Source organism: Nerophis ophidion, linkage group LG11, assembly GCF_033978795.1.
Source record: "Nerophis ophidion isolate RoL-2023_Sa linkage group LG11, RoL_Noph_v1.0, whole genome shotgun sequence".
In the NCBI taxonomy this organism is placed as follows: Eukaryota; Metazoa; Chordata; class Actinopteri; order Syngnathiformes; family Syngnathidae; genus Nerophis; species Nerophis ophidion.
In genome coordinates this window covers 23155663-23173760 of record NC_084621.1, presented here as the reverse complement: position 1 = coordinate 23173760, position 18098 = coordinate 23155663, and the positions used below count along the sequence as shown (strand labels likewise).

General features: G+C 40.1%; 1 protein-coding gene across 4 annotated transcripts in view; it reads left to right on the top strand.

Annotated features, from left to right (window-relative positions):
• Window positions 1–2170: 2170 nt before the first annotated feature.
• The window catches only part of LOC133561825 (myocyte-specific enhancer factor 2D homolog), a 198885-nt gene continuing 182957 nt past the window's right edge, over window positions 2171–18098 (top strand). For 2 of the 4 annotated variants that reach the window (XM_061915411.1, XM_061915408.1), the window contains exon 1: window positions 2171–2834. The gene's annotated coding sequence lies outside the window, so the exon portion shown is untranslated. The remainder of the gene's footprint in view (window positions 2835–18098) is intronic. The other 2 variants (XM_061915412.1, XM_061915410.1) reach the window with 1 other exon arrangement.

Here is an 18098-nt window from a genome sequence, read left to right as displayed (position 1 = left end):
TTTTAAGGTTTGCAAATACAAAAAATATTATTTTTTTTACTCAATATGACAGTATTACTGTCATACTAAATATGAAAGTTATTCAAAATAAACTCCAAAACCAAACATGGAAAATGTCTAATAATGCCTGAGTTAATGTGTCTTTGTGAGTTTTACTAGAAACATATGCTTTTTTAAGGTTTGCAAATACAAAAATATATATATTTCTTTACTCAATAGGACAGTATAACTGTCATACTAACTATGAAAGTTATTCAAACTTAATTCCAAAACCAAACATGCAATATGTCTAATAATGCCTGTATTAATGTATCTCTGAGTTTTTCTAGAAGCGGGTGCTTTTGTAAGGTTTGCAAACACAAAGGATAGTTTTGTACTCAATATGACAGTATGACTGTCTCACTCAATAAGACGGTTATTTAAACATAATCCATAAATCAAACATGCAAAATGTCTAATAATGTCTGAAATATTATATCTTTGTAAGTTTTACTAGAAACATACACTTTTGTAAGGTTTGCAAACACAACTCATTTTTTTACTCAATATGACAGTCCGTCATACAAACTGTACTAAATATGAAGGTTATTCAAACATAACTCCAAAACCAAACATGCAATATGTCTAATAATGCGTGAAATAATGTATATTTGTAAGTTTTACTAGAAACATATGCTTTTGTAAGGTTTGCAAACACAACAATTTTTTTTTTGCGCAGTATGACAGCATAACTGTCACACTCAATATGACTGTTATTTAAACATAACTCCTAAACCAAACATGCAAAATGTCTAATAAGGCCTGAATTAATGTGTCTTTGTGAGTTTTACTAGAAACATGAGCTTTTGTAACGTTTGCCAACAATTTTTTTTTTTTTTTTACTCAAATGACAGTATAGCTGTCATACTAAATAGGAAAGTTATTCAAACATAAATCCAAAACCGAACATGGAATATGTCTAATATTGTCTGTATTAATGTAGCTCTAAGTTTTTCTAGAATCGGATATTTTTTAAGGTTTGCAAATACAAAAATGTGTTTTGTACTCAATATGACAATATAAATGTCACACTCCATATTACAGTTATTTAAACATAGCTCCTAAACCAAACATGCAAAATGTCTAATAATGCCTGAAATAATGTATCTTTGTGAGTTTTACTAGAAACATATGCTTTTGTAAGGTTTGCAAACACACAAAAACATTTTTTTACTCAATATGACAGCCTTTCATACTAAATATGAAAATTATTGAAGCATAACTCCAAAACCAAACATGCACAATGTTTAATAACGCCTGAAATAATATATCTGTGAGTTTTACTAGAAACATATGCTTTTGTAAGGTTTCCAAACAAAACAATTACTTTTTTTTTACTCAATATGACCGTAATTTTCTTAGAAAACTGTGAAAAAAGCAAGACAAAATTATTCAAAGATACTCATTAGTAATTTTGCAAAACATAACGTATATGTATTTTTGTTAGTTATTTATGAGTCCTTCTTATGCAGTATATTTGGTTCGTACTCATTCTTCTAATCAGCCTGACCTAAGCCTAAGGTGTATGTGTTTGATATATATATATATATATATATATATATATATATATATATATATATATATATATATATATATATATATATATATATATATATATAATATATTTTTTTTAATTAACACATACCGTGGTAGGTTAGATATGATTATGGAATCCAATTAAAATCAAGAGTAAGGTGATTAATTCAGTGTTAATATTGGAATGGGTCCCGTGCCCCTGTAGTGGAAAAGTTGGGCCGAGAGCTCAAAAAGGTTAAGAAACCCTGGATTATATTATACATATTTTTTTATATATTATACATTATTTGAAACAGTATCAGCCTGCATTTCCATCTTTATCTATTTATAATCTATTTATTTATCTATCCAGCATCAGGATGGTAACCGAAGACGTCATTAGGTGCACAATGAAAAAAGGTCGAAAAAAAACTTAAATTGAAGCACAAAGTCAACATAATGCGATGTGTCCAAAGTGAAAGTGTAAAAAAAAAGAAAGCAAAACTGTTATTGTTTATTAACACGTGCACGTGCCGCGCTGTCACGCGCGCACGCTCCCCTCCGTCCCACCCCTGTGACGTCACTTTTCCGCTCCCGACTGTAAACACGGTGTCCCTCCGCGCCGGGTTTGGACAAAGTAGGGCCGAGTCACGCAGCCGTCCGCAGCCACACTTGGGCGAAAGTGAAAGTGACCGCTCGGACGCACTGCCAGCGTCGCTTCGTCACGTCGTCGACATTTCCACGCGTGTCGGCAACACTTGAGCGCCACGGAGTTGTGTCGCTGCCAAGGAATAGGTATGCGCCGAGGGTCTACGTTTAGACCGGGCACTTTGTCGGCGTCTCGCAGTGAGTTTCACCAAGTCTGCTTTAAGCTGACATTTTGGAATAAATAAGTTATAAAGACATTTTTCCGGGGAAAGTCTTAGGACGGCAAGAGGCGTTCAAAGCAAGCGGAGGGATACGAGCTAACCGCGGGGTTCACAAGCCCCGCCTACTTCCCTGTTCACCTTCCGGACGATTTGATTGGCCCGGGGAACTCGAAAGGCTCCCAGCCATTGGTCGGACGCGCTGTCACTCACGCAGCGATGCCTCTCGGTGCAGCGGAGGCTCCATTCGCCATAAGTAAATAGTTCGCTTTACATCAACTCAGAAGAATTGGATCGTTCTCATCCCGGCGAGCACGGCCGCTACTTGGTGGCCGAGATTTGGAAGCTTCTGAGCGGACCGCAGCAGAGCTTGCACCCCCCCCCCCTTCCAGCGGATGCGGATACCCTGACCGGGTAAGTCATCTTTTTCACGCTTTCCGTGCGCACTTTGGTGACAACTGCGCGTCAACACAACATTGCGCTGCTCAGGAATGCGCCATGTGTTCGTGGGAGTGTGTCACGCACACACACACACACCGTGACAGCTCTTCCCCGACTTCTTTCATGTAGTTTGGCTTTATTTGTGTCAAGTTGGCATCCGTCTGGCGAGATCTCTCCCCCGCAAACGCGTAAAGAGCAAAATCCTGCAGCCGGCGGGCGAGTGGTGCGTGTGGGACAACACTCCATTCAGGGGGCTGTCACCCTCAATTAAAGGCCTTACTGAAATGAGATTTTCTTATTTAAACAGGGATAGCAGGTCCATTCCATGTGTCATACTTGATCATTTCGCGATATTGCCATATTTTTGCTGAAAGGATCTAGTAGAGAACATCCACGATAAGGTTCGCAACTTTTGCTTGCTAACAGAAAAGCCCTGCCTCTACCGGAAGTCGCAGACGATGACGTCACATGTTGATGGCTCTGTCACGCCAAATTTCTTCTCCCTACAACCCCCCCCCCCCCCCCCCCCATTTACTTCCGGGGTCATGATTAATACAGACGTTTTGTTAACGCTGTATTATAAAAATATAACGCTATATTATAAAAATACAGATGTTTTGTTAACGCTATATTATAAAAAAAATTAAAAAACAATTTACAAACACAAGCTATGGGATGACATAAGAGGAAACGTGACCCCGGAATTAATGCGTCATCGCATAGCTTGTGTTTGTAAATTGTTTTTTAATTTTTTTTATAACATAGCGTTAACAAAACATCTGTATTTTTATAATATAGCATCATATTTTTATAATATAGCGTTAACAAAACGTCTGTATTAATCATGACCCCGGAAGTAAATGGGGGGGGGGGTTGTAGGGGGGAAGAAATTTGTCGTGACGGCTCCTCACATCTTCACATTGTTTTTAATGGGAGCCTCCAACAAAAACAGCTATTCGGACCGAGAAAACAACAATTTCACCATTAATTTGAGCGAAGATGAAAGATTTGTGTTTGAGGTTATTGATAGCGACGGACTAGGAAAAAAAAGTTTAAAAAAAAACGTGATTGCATTGGGGCGGATTCAGATGTTTTTAGACACATTTACTCGGATAATTCTGGGAAAATCCTTATCTTTCTATTGTGTTGCTAGTGTTTTAGTGAGTTTAAATAGTACCTGATAGTCGGAGGTGTGTGTCCACGGGTGTGTTGACGAGCAGTGTCTCAGGGAAGTCGACGGCATTTATGGACGGCACAAGCTCAAAGAAGCGAGTTTTTACCACAATTTTCTCACCGAAACCTGCTGGTTGACATTCCGTCGGGATCCATGTTCGCTGTGATCCACAGTAAAGTTTCACCTCCGTGAATTTTAAACAAGGAATCCCTGTGTGTTTGTGTGGCTAAAGGCTAAAGCTTCACAACTCCATCTTTCTACTTGGACTTCTCCATTATTAATTGAACAAATTGCAAAAGATTCAGCAACATAGAACTCCAAAATACTGTGTAGTTATGCGGTTAAAGCAGACAACTTTTAGCTGGGTGTGTGTGCAGCGCTCATATTTCCTAAAAACCCGTGACGTCTTGCGTACACGTCATCATTACACGAGGTTTTCAAGACGAAAGTCCCGGGAAATTTAAAATTGCAATTTAGTAAACTAAAAAGGACGTATTGGCATGTGTTGCAATGTTAATATTTCATCATTGATGTATAAACTATCAGACTGCTGGTGGGTAGTAGTGGGTTTCAGTAAGGCCTACTGAAATGAGATTTTCTTATTTAAACGGGGATAGCAGGTCCATTCTATGTGTCATACTTGATCATTTCGCGATATTGCCATATTTTTGCTGAAAGGATTTAGTAGAGAACATCGACGATAAAGTTTGCAACTTTTGGTCGTTAATAGAAAAGCCCTGCCTCTACCGGAAGTATGTGCGCGTGACGTCACGAGTTGCAAGGCTCCACACATATTCACATTGTTTATAAGGGGTGTGGGAAAAAATCGATTCAAATACGGATCAAATCGAAAATGTTGTGCGATTCAGAATCGATTCTCATTTTTAAAAAATCATTTTTTTAAATTTATTTTATTATTTTTTTTTTTTTTATATATATTTTTTTAATCAATTCAACAAACTACTACTCATCAATACCATAACAATGCAATCCAATTCCAAAACCAAACCTGACTTAGCAACACTCAGAACTGCAATAAACAGAGCAATTTAGAAGACACAAACACGACACAGAACAAACCAAAAGTAGTGAAACAAATATGAATATTATCAACAACAGTATCAATATTAGTTATAATTTCAGCATAGTAGTGATTAAAAATCCCTCATTGACATTATCGTTAGACATTTATAAAACTAAAAATAAAAGAACAATAGTGTCACAGTGGCTTACACTTGCGTCGCTTCTCATAAGCTTGACAACACACTGTGTCCAAAATTTTCACAAAGATAAAATAAGTCATATTTTTGGTTCGTTTAATAGTCAAACAAATTTACATTATTGCAATCAGTTGATAAAACATTGTCCTTTACAATTATAAAAGCTTTTTTTTTTTTTAAATCTAGTACTCTGCTAGCATGTCAGCAGACTGGGGTGGATCCTGCTGAAATCCTATGTATTGAATGAATACAGAATTGTTTTTGGATCGAGAATCGAATCGAATCGAAAAAATCGATATATTATCGAATCGTGACACCAAGAATCGATATTGAATCAAATCGTGGGACACCCAAAGATTCACAGACCTATTGTTTATAATGGGAGCCACCAAGCAGTAAGAGCAATTCGGACCGAGAAAGCGACAATTTCCCCATTTATTTAAGCGAGGATGAAATATTCTTGGAGGAGGACATTTAGAGTGAAGTACTAGATAAAAAAAAAAAAGAAGGAAAAAAAAGAAAAGGCGACAGCTCCAAACAAAGAAACACCGGCTGTGTCTCAGTGCTAAAGGCAGCTGCAATTCATCTCTTTCCACCAACAGCATTCTTCTTTATAGTCTCCATTAATAAATGAACAAATTGCAAAAGATTCAGCAACACAGATGCCCAAAATACTGTGTAATTATGCGGTTAAAGCAACAATAAACTTCGCGGGAAATTTAGAATTGCAATTGAGTAAACTAAACCGGCTGTATTGGCATGTGTTGCAATGTTAATATTTCATCATTGATATATAAACTATCAGACTGCGTGGTCGGTAGTAGTGGGTTTGGACACACCTTCTCATTTCGAAGCATTTTCTTTATTTTCATAGTTTGTTTATAAAATGTTTTGCCCTGAGATCAAAAAGGTTGAGTACCCCTGCGTTAAAGGGTCAGTTGTAATACCTTTCTACACCACCTGTGGCAGTAATGGCAATTTCAAACAAACAGAAGAAGACTGGAGCTGAAGTCATAGACAAGTTTCTTAAGTGCAAAAAATATGACTAAAGTGGTGAAGCCGTATTTTCATTTTCACTTCAATTTTCATTCATCTCTGAAAGACGTCCAGGGAGCCACTAGGGCGGCGCTAAAGAGCCGCATGTTGTTGACACCCAATCTAAGGTATCATTATCAGGTTCTAATATCACTGGAGGACGAGGCTGAAGATGTTACACAACAAGAGCATGCTAATAGCTATTTTAGCGACGCTAAGGAATAAGTGTTTGGTGAAGGCAGGTCGATCCATAAATTGATGGTGCTGATACCGAGGGTAGTATCAGTATACAATCATTAATTGAGTCATTTAATGGCCATTTTTAATTCCTCTAAGTCCATTTTTTGGTGTTTTTTGTTCATTCTTGGATTAATCCTTTGACATAGGATGACTTTGAGGTCATGTTTTATAGATATTTTTGTACATTTGTCTTTGTTTGAATGAGGAAGTAGTTTAAATATTGTGGCAATATATTTAAACTGTCAATACTGATTGCTGCTTCTTCCTTTTCGGTCTGGTTGCTATTAGTGCCATACCACTGATTTGCTTGCTGATTCGATAGCGAGTAAAATTCAGGCCGGTTTTTGTGATACTGATCCAATACTGATACCGTGTGCAAATATACGTTAAATGTTTGATGAAATGTAAAAAGTTGTGTATTTCCATATCATGAAGAATACAAGACAAGAGTTATTTATTATTTTCACCCTGTTAAGTATATTGTGGCTGTGGCCTGAGTAACAATACAGTCAAGCTAAAAAAAAATGAAAAAACAGGACAAAATCATACAAAGTACACACACAAAAAAAAGGAATTGAGTAAAATGATTAAAGCATTAAAATTAGGAATGTCAGATAATGGCTTTTTGGCCGATATTCCGATATTGTCTAACTCTTAATTTCCGATACGATATATACAGTCGTGGAATTAGCACATTATTATGCCAAAATCTGTATCAATGCCCCGCATGCATTAACAATGTAACAAGGTTTTTGTGGGGTGTATATTGTAGCACCTCGGAAGAGTTAGTGCTGCAAGGGAGTCTAGGTATTTGTTCTGTTGTGTTTATGTTGTGTCACGGTGCGGATGTTCTCCCGAAATGTGTTTGTTATTCTTGTTTGGTGTGGGTTCACCGTGCGGCGCATATTTGGAACAATGTTAAGGTCGTTTATACGGCCAGCCTCAGTGTGACCTGTAGGGCTGTTGACCAAGTACGCGGCTTGCATTCTCTTGTGAGTGTGTGAAAAGCCGTATGTACTATGTGACTGGGCCGGCACGCAAAAGCAGTGCCTTTAATGTTTATTGGCGCTCCGTACTTCTCCCTAGCGGCGTTTTAAAAAGTCATACATTTTACTTTTTGAAACCGACACCGATAATTTCCGATGTTACATTTTAAAGCATTTATCGGCCGATAATATCGGCAGTCCGATATTATCGGAAATCTCTAATTAATAATAATAATAATAATAATGGATTAGATTTATATCGCGCTTTCCTATTGTTAGATACTCAAAGCGCTCACAGAGCAGTGGGAACCCATCATTCATTCACACCTGGTGGTGGTAAGCTACATTTGTAGCCACAGCTGCCCTGGGGTAGACTGACGGAAGCGTGGCTGCCAGTTTGCGCCTACGGCCCCTCCGACCACCACCAAACATTCACTCATCATTCATTCACCGGTGTGAGCGGCACCAGGGGCAAGGGTGAAGTGTCCTGCCCAAGGACACAACGGCCGCGATTTTGGATGTTAATAGGTGGAAGTGAACCTGCAACCCTCAGGTTAAAATACATTAATTTTTAAGAACTACCATTAGCATGAAAACTAATTTACAATTCAATTACATGAGCGTGTTACGTTGAAAATACTGAACAAGTAAATTAGGGATGTGAAAAAAATCAATCAATCAATCAATCAATGTTTATTTATATAGCCCTAAATCACAGGTGTCTCAAAGGGCTGCATAAGCCACAACGACATAAACATTTTTTTTCTATCACATCTATATTTTTTTTGTAACAATTCCTAATTGATTCAAATAAATATTTTCTTTTTTTTTAGATCTGTCCTATCCAAACACTCACATTGTTGATGTACACAACCCAAAACCAGTCAAGTTGGCACGCTGTGTAAATGGTAAATAAATACAAAATGCCAATAATTAGCAAACATTTTTCAACTTATATTTAAATGAATAGACTGCAAAGACAAGCTATTTAATGTTCACACTGAGAAACGTAATTTTTTGTTTTGCAAATGATCATTAACTTAGAATTTAATGGCAGCAGCACGTTGCAAAAAAAGAAACTTAACCAGAACGTTTTGATGATATTACGGACCGTAGATGGTGAAATCCCCAAATTCCTTGCAATAGCCGGTTGAGAAATGTTGTTCTTAAACTGTTGGACAATTTTCTCACGCCATTTGTTCACAAAGTGGTGACCCTCGCCCCATTCTTGGTTGTGAATGACTGAGCATTTCACGGAAGCTGCTTTTATACCCAATCATGGCACCCACCTGTTCCCAATTAGCCTGTTCACCTGTGGAATGTTCCAAATAAGTGTTTGATGAGCATTCCTCAACTTTTTCAGTCTTTTTTGCCCCTTGAGCCAGCTTTTTTGAAACATGTTGCAGGCATTAAATTCCTAATATTTGCAAAAATAACAAAGTTTTCCAGTTAGCATCATTGACTTTTCAAATGATGCTACAAATTAGATATTTCAACAACTGTCAAATTAAAATGAGCTGCATAATAGGAAATCAAATAGTGTATGTCCTTCACTATGTGGTAGGTTACTGCAGACGTTACCTTCTTCTGTTGTTGACTGCTTTTTTCATACGGTGTTGTTGCGGAAAAGGTTGCTTGGGCATTTTGTTGGGTGGCATCGGCCGAGATAGATAGATAGTATTTTATTGATTCCTTCAGGAGAGTTCCTTCAGGAAAATTAAAAGATGTTGACATGCGGAGTTTCAAGCACTCTTCATTCTCTAGCGGGTGACTTTTCAAATTATGCTACAAATTAGCAGTAATGATACTTTTTGTAGCAACAGTTTTTGCCGCATACTAGACATATTACGGTTGTCTGTTCGACGTCTTCCCGCTTGAAGCCAAACCACCGCCAGACGATGGACCCTGTGTTGTTTTTCTTGGGAATGAATCTTCCTTCATTTGTTACCAGATTCGCACCTTCTCTCTCTCGTATTACCACTCGCACCGCCCCACTAGCATCATGGCTAACGTTACCCACGTCGCTACCTCTCTGCTCGGCGTATGGCGCTGCAAGCGCGACAGTATGTATACAAGTATACCAGGTGCGCTTGTTATAATTATCTGTGAGAAGGAGAGACAAGAAACAGTGAGAAACGCCTGTATTGTAATGCCCGCAGCTAAAAGCTACTGCGTGAGAACGTATACTCAAATATCACGATATAGTCTATTTCACACAGAGACAAATCCGCGATATTAGTTTAGATAGATTAGATAGTACTTTATTTATTCCTTCAGGAAAATTAAAATTTTCAGCACAATCCCATTCAAGATCAGACAAACATTACAGAGAGACAGAACAGGATCGCTGACGGGTCTGCCGGCTTCCAGCCCACCTTACAAAAAAGATGAGATACAAGTAAACAAGTGGGGGGGGAATGGGAGAAAAAAATAGAAGATTAAAATAAAATGAATTAGAAAAAAAAAAATCAGTCTAAGCCTGGGCCCCCGGAGAGGGGGTCCAGACTGAGGCCAAGGGAAAAAAACTACTCATAGCCATAGTACACATCCCTCTTACATGTGTGTAAGAGGGAAACATCAAACATTAAAGAAAACAAAGGACATTAAAGACATTAAAAGACATATATCGGATATATCGAGTATATCCGATATATCGCCCAGCCCTACCCAGGAGTGCACAAAACAGGAACTAAGGGAGTCCAAAACTAAAAGAACGTATCTAAACAAAACATGATCCGTCCCACGGATCATGACGATATTATAGCATAGATATTTCAGTATCGATCCGCACACCACTAGTTACTAAGGTTTGCGTCAGTACCAGTGTTGGTATGGACTCATGTGTCAGTGCCCGTCCATGGTCCTGTTGATTGTTTTTATGTTTATGAGGTCCACAGTTTCACCCTGGACCAGAATATTTTGGATGATGTAAAAATTTGCGCCTTAAGCGCCTTGCTCAGTCAACATTGTTGCACGTCGTTACATGTCTTTACAGCACCGTAACACTTCATGGCAGCGCAATAGCGCCTCGTTCTGCCCCCCAGGAAGACTCGTCACGTCAAAGCCAAATGACTTGTTTTGCCCGCGACCTCTAAGCTTTAGCGTCTGCGGAATAACGTGTCTTCGGTGAGCCCATTTCCGCCAATTGTGCTCTCATTACGGCGCGTAATTGCCTTTCTCCCGGGAGAGAGTGTCATCAAACTTCTCATTTCCTCCTCCAACCCGGAAAGCATTTTGCCAGTGGTTGCAGGCCGCGTAATTATGGCATCAATAACGTGGGCCGGCGCGCGGCTTTCTTGTTTCTGAGGGAGACTTGTCAAGGCGCTGGCTTGGCGGCGTCTCCCCCGCAACCCCGAGGGGGGCCCACTGACCTGGGCCGAGAGACAAAGAGATTATGTCTCGGGGGACCGTGGCAAGACTTTGACGCATGAGCTCTACCTGTCCAGGTCGACCCAAAGAGTTCTCACAGGGTCCCCTCACCAGGCCGTCCAGATACTTTTGGCAATATAGTGTAATTGGCCACCCATCTAAATGATGCGTATCAGGTGTCCTAGTCACTTGGCCTGGCCACAGGTGTATACAAATCAAGCACTTAGGCATAGAGACTGTTTCTACAAACATTTGAGACAGGACGGGCCACTCTCAGTGATTTCCAGCGTGGAAGTGTCACAGGATGCCAGTCCCCTCACCAGGATGTCCAGATACTTTTGGCAATATAGTGTATTTGGCCACCCATCTCAATGATCAGAATCAGGTGTCCTAATCACTTGGCCCGGTGTATCAAATCAAGCACTTAGGCATGGAGACTGTTTCTCCAAACATTTGTGAAAGGATGGGCCGCTCTCAGTTATTTCCAGCGTGGAACTGTCACAGGATGCCACCTGTGCAACAAATCCAGTCGTGAAATTTCTCCGCTCCTAAATATTCCAAAGTCAACTTTCTGCTTTATTATACGGAAATGGGAGAGTTGGGGAACAACAACAACTCAGCCACCAAAGTGGTAGGCCACGTAAACTGACAGAGAGGGGTCAGCAGATGCTGAAGCGCATAGTGCAAAAACTTTCTGCAGAGCTCCAAACTTCGTGTGACCTTCCAATTAGCCCACGTGCAGTACGCAGAGAGCTTAACGGAATGAGTTTCCATGGCCGGGCAGCTGCATCCAAGCCATACATCGCCAACATGACTGTGCGAAAAGCAAGGTCCATAAAGACATGGATATCAGAGTCTGGTGTGGACAAACTTGACTGGCCTGCACAGAGTCCTGACCTGAACCCGATTGAAGACTTTTGGGATGAATTAGAACAGAGACTGTGAGCCAGGCCTTCTCGACCAATAGTGTGACCTCACCATTGGAAGAATGGTGGAAAATTCCTATAAACACACTCCGCAACCTTGTGGACAGCCTTCCCAGAAGAGTTGAAACCGTAATAGCTCCAAAAGGTGGATATCATATTGAACCCAATGGGTTAGGAATGGGATGGCACTACAAGTTCGTATGTGAATCAAGGCAGGTGGCCAAATATTTTTGGCAATATAGTATAGTTTTGACCTGAAGGCGCAAGATTTGTGAATCCATGGTGGTTCTCAAACTTGTTTTTCACCACCTCAGGGGATATTGAATGGCAGTAGCGTAGTAGGCCTATCTATTTTTAGAACGTGACCCTGGCACGTTCTAAAAATACTATCAAAATAAACAAAATCATAACAAAAGTGGAATAAAAACGTTTCCCGGTGAAATGTAATTTAGAAAAAGTTGCAATGTTCACTAATAAAACAAAGCAGGTTTTTTTCTTTAAAACTCTCATTGCTGAAAACATATTAAATCAGAATCAATGTTTTTTTATGAATTATTGACCGATTACTTCACATCAAATATTGCACTTCGAAAAATATGTGTGTGTTGTCATTAAATATCCATCCATCCATCCATCCATCCATCCATACATTTTCTTACCGCTTCTGATATGTTTTTCACAGCAATATATGTTTGTCACAGTTTTGAAAAAGTAATTAATCGTATAATTTTTCTTTTAATAAAAAATGAAAACGGATCCTGCAGACCCGAACTCCACACAAGGGTTATTGTTACGTGTTATCATTACATCACTGGTTAATTTGGTCTTGAAAATAATGTTGGCAATAATATTGTTTATCGGCAAAAAGTTGTCGGTCAATATATCGGCCCAGGCCTATGCTAATGTTGAAAGATTCGTGCAAGACATTAAACTCATTCTTCCTTTCGTTTTATTGCAACAACAGATAATCTTTGTGTTTGATTGTGAGGCATTAAAAGCCACAAAATGCAATGGGTCCATCAGACCCACAAACGCTGGCTGAGTAACAACAATGTGAACGTTGCACGGAAAATTTCTCTGGCAGTTTCTGCATCCCACAGGGATTCTTCTTTTGTGTTCCCACACAAGGTTTCAACATTGTTTGTCATTACTGTCTGCTCTCATTTTCTCGCACATTTTGACTCTCTGATGTTTTGTGTACCTAGACTTTGTCCTCCTCCTGTGTGTGTGTGTCTATGTGTGTGTGAGTGCTAGATATATTTTTTTCATCATTCTAGCTATAGTGGAAAGGGGGGCCCTCACAACCTACTGACAAAACGTGGGTCCACTCAAAGTAGGCAAAACATGTATGAGTTTGTGTGTGTTTGTGTGTGTATTCTGTTATAAGTTCTTCACAAAAAATGAGCCAAAGTCAAAAAGTCTCAGTTTTGAAAAATAAATTAATTGTATATTTTTCTTTTAATAATAAATGAAAACGGGTCCCACAGACCCGAACACATTAAACAGTTTCAGTTTTGGTTGATTTTTGCCAGTGCCAGTGGACCAAAGCGGTAGTGTTTTGCCAGAAGAAGACTTCATTTCCCATAAGTTCTAGTGTACAGTGGGGCAAAAAGTATTTAATCAGCCACCGTTTGTGCAAGTTCTCCCACTTAAAATGATGAAAGAGGTCTGTAATTTTCATTATAGGTACACTTCAACTGTGAGAGACAGAATGTGAAAAAAAAATCCAGGAAATTCACATTGTAGGAATTTTAAATAATTTATTTGTAAATTATGGTGGAAAACAAGTATTTGGTCAACCATTCAAAGATCTCACTGATGGAAGGAGGTTTTGGCTCAAAATCTCACGATACATGGACCCGTTCATTCTTTCCTTAACACGGATCAATCGTCCTGTCCCCTTAGCAGAAAACAGCCCCAAAGCATGATGTTTCCACCCCCATGCTTCACAGTAGGTATGGTGTTCTTGGGATGCAACTCAGTATTCTTCTTCCTCCAAACACGACGAGTTGAGTTTATACCAAAATGGATACATGGATGATACAGCAGAGGATTGGGAGAATGTCATGTGGTCAGATGAAACCCAAATAGAAGTTTTTGGTATAAACTCAACTCGTCGTGTTTGGAGGAAGAAGAATACTGAGTTGCATCCCAAGAACACCAAACCTACTGTGAAGCATGGGGGTGGAAAAATCAAGCTTTGGGGCTGTTTCTCTGCTAAGGGGACAGGACGATTGATCCGGGTTGAGGAAAGAAGGAATGGGGCCATGTTTGTGAGATTTTGAGCCAAAACCTCCTTCCATCAGTGAGAGCTTTGAATGGTTGGCCAAATACTTATTTTCCTCCATAATTTACAAATAAATTATTTAAAATTACTACAATGTGAATTCCTGGATTTTCTTCCCCACATTCTGTCTCTCAAAGTTGAAGTGTACCTATGATGAAAATTATAGACCTCTGTCATCATTTTAAGTGGGAGAACTTGCACAATCAGTGGCTGACGAAATACTTTTTTCCCCACTGTATATGAAAATATACTGTAATATTGGCACACATATTAGGTATATAATGGTTATTTTGATGTTACATATCAAACACTATCAAGAAATGATCTTGGATTGAAAAATTAATTAATTTGATCATTTTTCTTTTAATAAAAAAATGAAAACAGTCTTACAGACCCGAACACCATATTATTACGTGTAATCATAACATCAGTGGTTAATTTGGTCTTAAAAATAATGTTGGCAATGATATCGTTTATCGGCAAAAACTTGTCGGTCAATATATCGTCCCAGGCCTATGCTAATGTTGAAAGCTGCGTGCAAGATATTAAACTAATTTTTCCTTTCGTTTTATTGCAACGACCGATCATATTTTTCTTCGGTCTTCCCTTAAAGTCCTTTCTGCCTTTTTAAAAGAACTCCTTTAAAGTCTTTTTTCTGACAAGCCGTGATTCATCGTCATCATCACAAAGGCTGATGCAAAGAGTCAATAAAGGCTTTATTGTTTTGTTTTTTGAACATTGTATTCTTTGAAGTCCAGTTGGTCCCATCTCACACGGAGTGCAGGCCAACACCGTCCATATATTGAAGTATTGTGTACTGGCCGGGCAAAAAAAGGGCTTAAGCTGCAGATAACTTATGAGCTTAGCCGCCGTAATGGGCTTTTGTGTTCCTGAGAGCCGTGACTGCAGGCGCAGCGGAACGCCGGCAGCGGAGCGGCTCCAGCGACAAACATCCATCCGCGCTTTCCCTTTTTCCCTTGCGGCGAATTGAGCACCGCGCAGTCAAAACACAGCAGCGGGAGGAGGACAAGCTCCCCCATCCCTCTTGGCTGGCGCTAATTTTAAGGAAGTACAATCTCTCCCTGTCCGACTCTTTCTGGCCGCTTCCTGCTAAACGGCGGTCATCCGGCGTGCACTCCAGACGTGACAGAGGGCGGCGTTGTCCGCCAAGGACCTGCTCGAGTGGCCCGAGGGCGCGTAGAAGTCTTCCCGGAACGTCAAAGCTCCCTTGCCGGGCTCGTTTGTACGGCTGCAATCATAAATAAAGGCCTTTTCCTTATCAAATTAATATCCATCAATAATCCTTAAATTAACAATATTGCAGTCTAAAACAAACATACAACGTCTTCAAAGCAGCAGCAGATTAGAAAGTGTCCAATAACAAACATGTTCGCATCATCAGGCCTCAAATTTGAACTTTTTAAGGTCAAGGCAAAGCCTTAAAGTAGGGCTCATATTTTAGGGCACCAAGGCAATTTAGAAGGCCACCAAGGCAAACTTTATTTTATTTCGAGGGAGGGGCTCCAAACATGCATATATAAGTATGTGTGTGTGTATATATAAGCAGGGTTTCCCACACATTCATTTATTTGTGGCGGCCCGCCACGAAAGAATTACGGCCGCCACAAATAAAAATTTGACCGCTCATAAAAGCAATGGGACTCTGTCTGTGAATGGAGCTTGTAGTTACATATTATATAAATATGTAAATATTATATAAATATGTACATAAAGTGTTGTAATTATATTAGCCTATGAGATGCGATGCAAGTGTAAGCCAGCAACCACCAACCAAAACGCCTATCCCCCACCCCTCCGTGCGTCGGTTGAGGTGGGCGGCGTTGGGTTGGTGGTAGCTGGGTGTATAATGGAACCCGGAAGAGTCAGGATACATGGGATCCTGGGTATTTTTTCTGTCGTGTTTATGTTTTGTTATAGTGCGGATGTTCTCTTGAAATGTGTTTGTCATTCTTGTTTGGCGTGGGTTCACAGTGTGGCGTATATTAGTGAGAGCATGATTTCCCACACATTCATTTATTTGTGCCGACCCGCCACGAAAGAATTACGGCCGCCACAAAAGAAAGTATATATTATTTATTTATTTTTATTTTTTAAATTTTTTCTGTCTTTTGACTCGCTCGACCGCTCATAAAAGCAATGGGACTCTGTTTGTGAATGGAGCTTGTAGTTACATATTATATAAATATGTAAATAGTATGTAAATATGTATATACATATGTACATAAAGTGTTGTAATTATATTAGCTTATGAGATGCGATGCCAGTGTAAGCCCATGTGACACTATTGTACTTTTTTTACACCCAGCAACCACCAACCAAAACATCTATCCCCCACCCCTCCGTGCGTCAGTTGAGGTGGGCGGGGTTGTGTTGGTGGTAGCTGGGTGTATAATGGAGCCCGGAAGAGTCAGGATACATGGGATTCTGGGTATTTTTTCTGTCGTGTTTGTTTTGTTATCGTGCGGATGTTCTCCTGAAATGTGTTTGTCATTCTTGTTTGGCGTGGGTTCACAGTGTGGCGCATATTAGTAAGAGCATGATTTCCCACACATTCATTTATTTGTGGCGACCCGCCACGAAAGAATTACGGCCGCCACAAAAAAAAGTATATATTATTATTTTTATTTTTATTTTTTATTTTTTCCGGCTTTTGACTCGCTCGACCGCTCATAAAAGCAATGGGACTCTGTCTGTGAATGGAGTTTGTAGTTACATATTATATAAATATGTAAATATTATGTAAATATGTATATACCTATGTACATAAAGTGTTGTAATTATATTAGCTTATGAGATGCGATGCCAGTGTAAGCCCATGTGACACTATTGTTCTTTTTTTACACCCTGCAACCACCAACCAAAACATCTATCCCCCACCCCTCCGTGTGTCAGTTGAGGTGGGCGGGGTTGGGTTGGTGGTAGCTGGGTGTATAATGGAGCCCGGAAGAGTCAGGTTACATGGGATTTTGGGTATTTTTTCTGTCGTGTTTATGTTTTGTTATAGTGCGGATGTTCTCCTGAAATGTGTTTGTCATTCTTGTTTGGCGTGGGTTCACAGTGTGGCGCATATTAGTAAGAGCATGATTTCCCACACATTCATTTATTTGTGGCGACCCGCCACGAAAGAATTACGGCCGCCACAAAAAAAAGTATATATTATTATTTTTATTTTTATTGTTTATTTTTTCCGGCTTTTGACTCGCTCGGCCGCTCATAAAAGCAATGGGACTCTGTCTGTGAATGGAGCTTGTAGTTACATATTATATAAATATGTAAATATTATATAAATACGTGTATAAATATGTACATAGTGTTGTAATTATATTCCAACTCCGCGTTCTTCTTGGTCATCGCCGCCGCCGCTGCCCCCCCCATCCCCCAGTTTCAGGGTATGAGAAGCGAGCCCAATACGATGGTGTAATGGCGAGCGGCCCGCCGTCCCGCTGGCTTGGCCCGCTTACTCCTCTGCTCACGTTCCGCCCCGTGCGCACTGGAGGCGCATCCTGCCAGGTGAACATGTGTTGTCCGTGTGCTCTGCGGCAGCCGACCCACCGCTCTGGTGCCGGTCCTGCCTTGCGGCGCTCGATCGACCTCGCCAGGTTACACAAACACGCCCACACTCTTTTTTTCCAAGGCTTTCATCTGAGGAGCAAAGTGATGATGCCTTGATGCGCTGCTTCTTAAGACCAGTTGCCTCCGTTTCCACTCAGAGGAGGTTCAAACCAGGTGGCTGTTCTCATACAAAGTCTGAACCTTATTGACTTAGTCATCAGCATCATAGAAGACTCTTTGTTACCCAGACCAGATAAAAGGGGCTTCAGGTAGCAAGGTTTCCCGCCTCGAGTGCTGCGACTACATAAATATTATTAAAATAGTATCAATCTCACAGAGATTCCCGAGCCATTTTCAGAGTCAATGAAGAGGCCTGTCACGCGATCCGTGATGTAGAGGAGGTACCACTGATCCCTTCCCCGTCAAC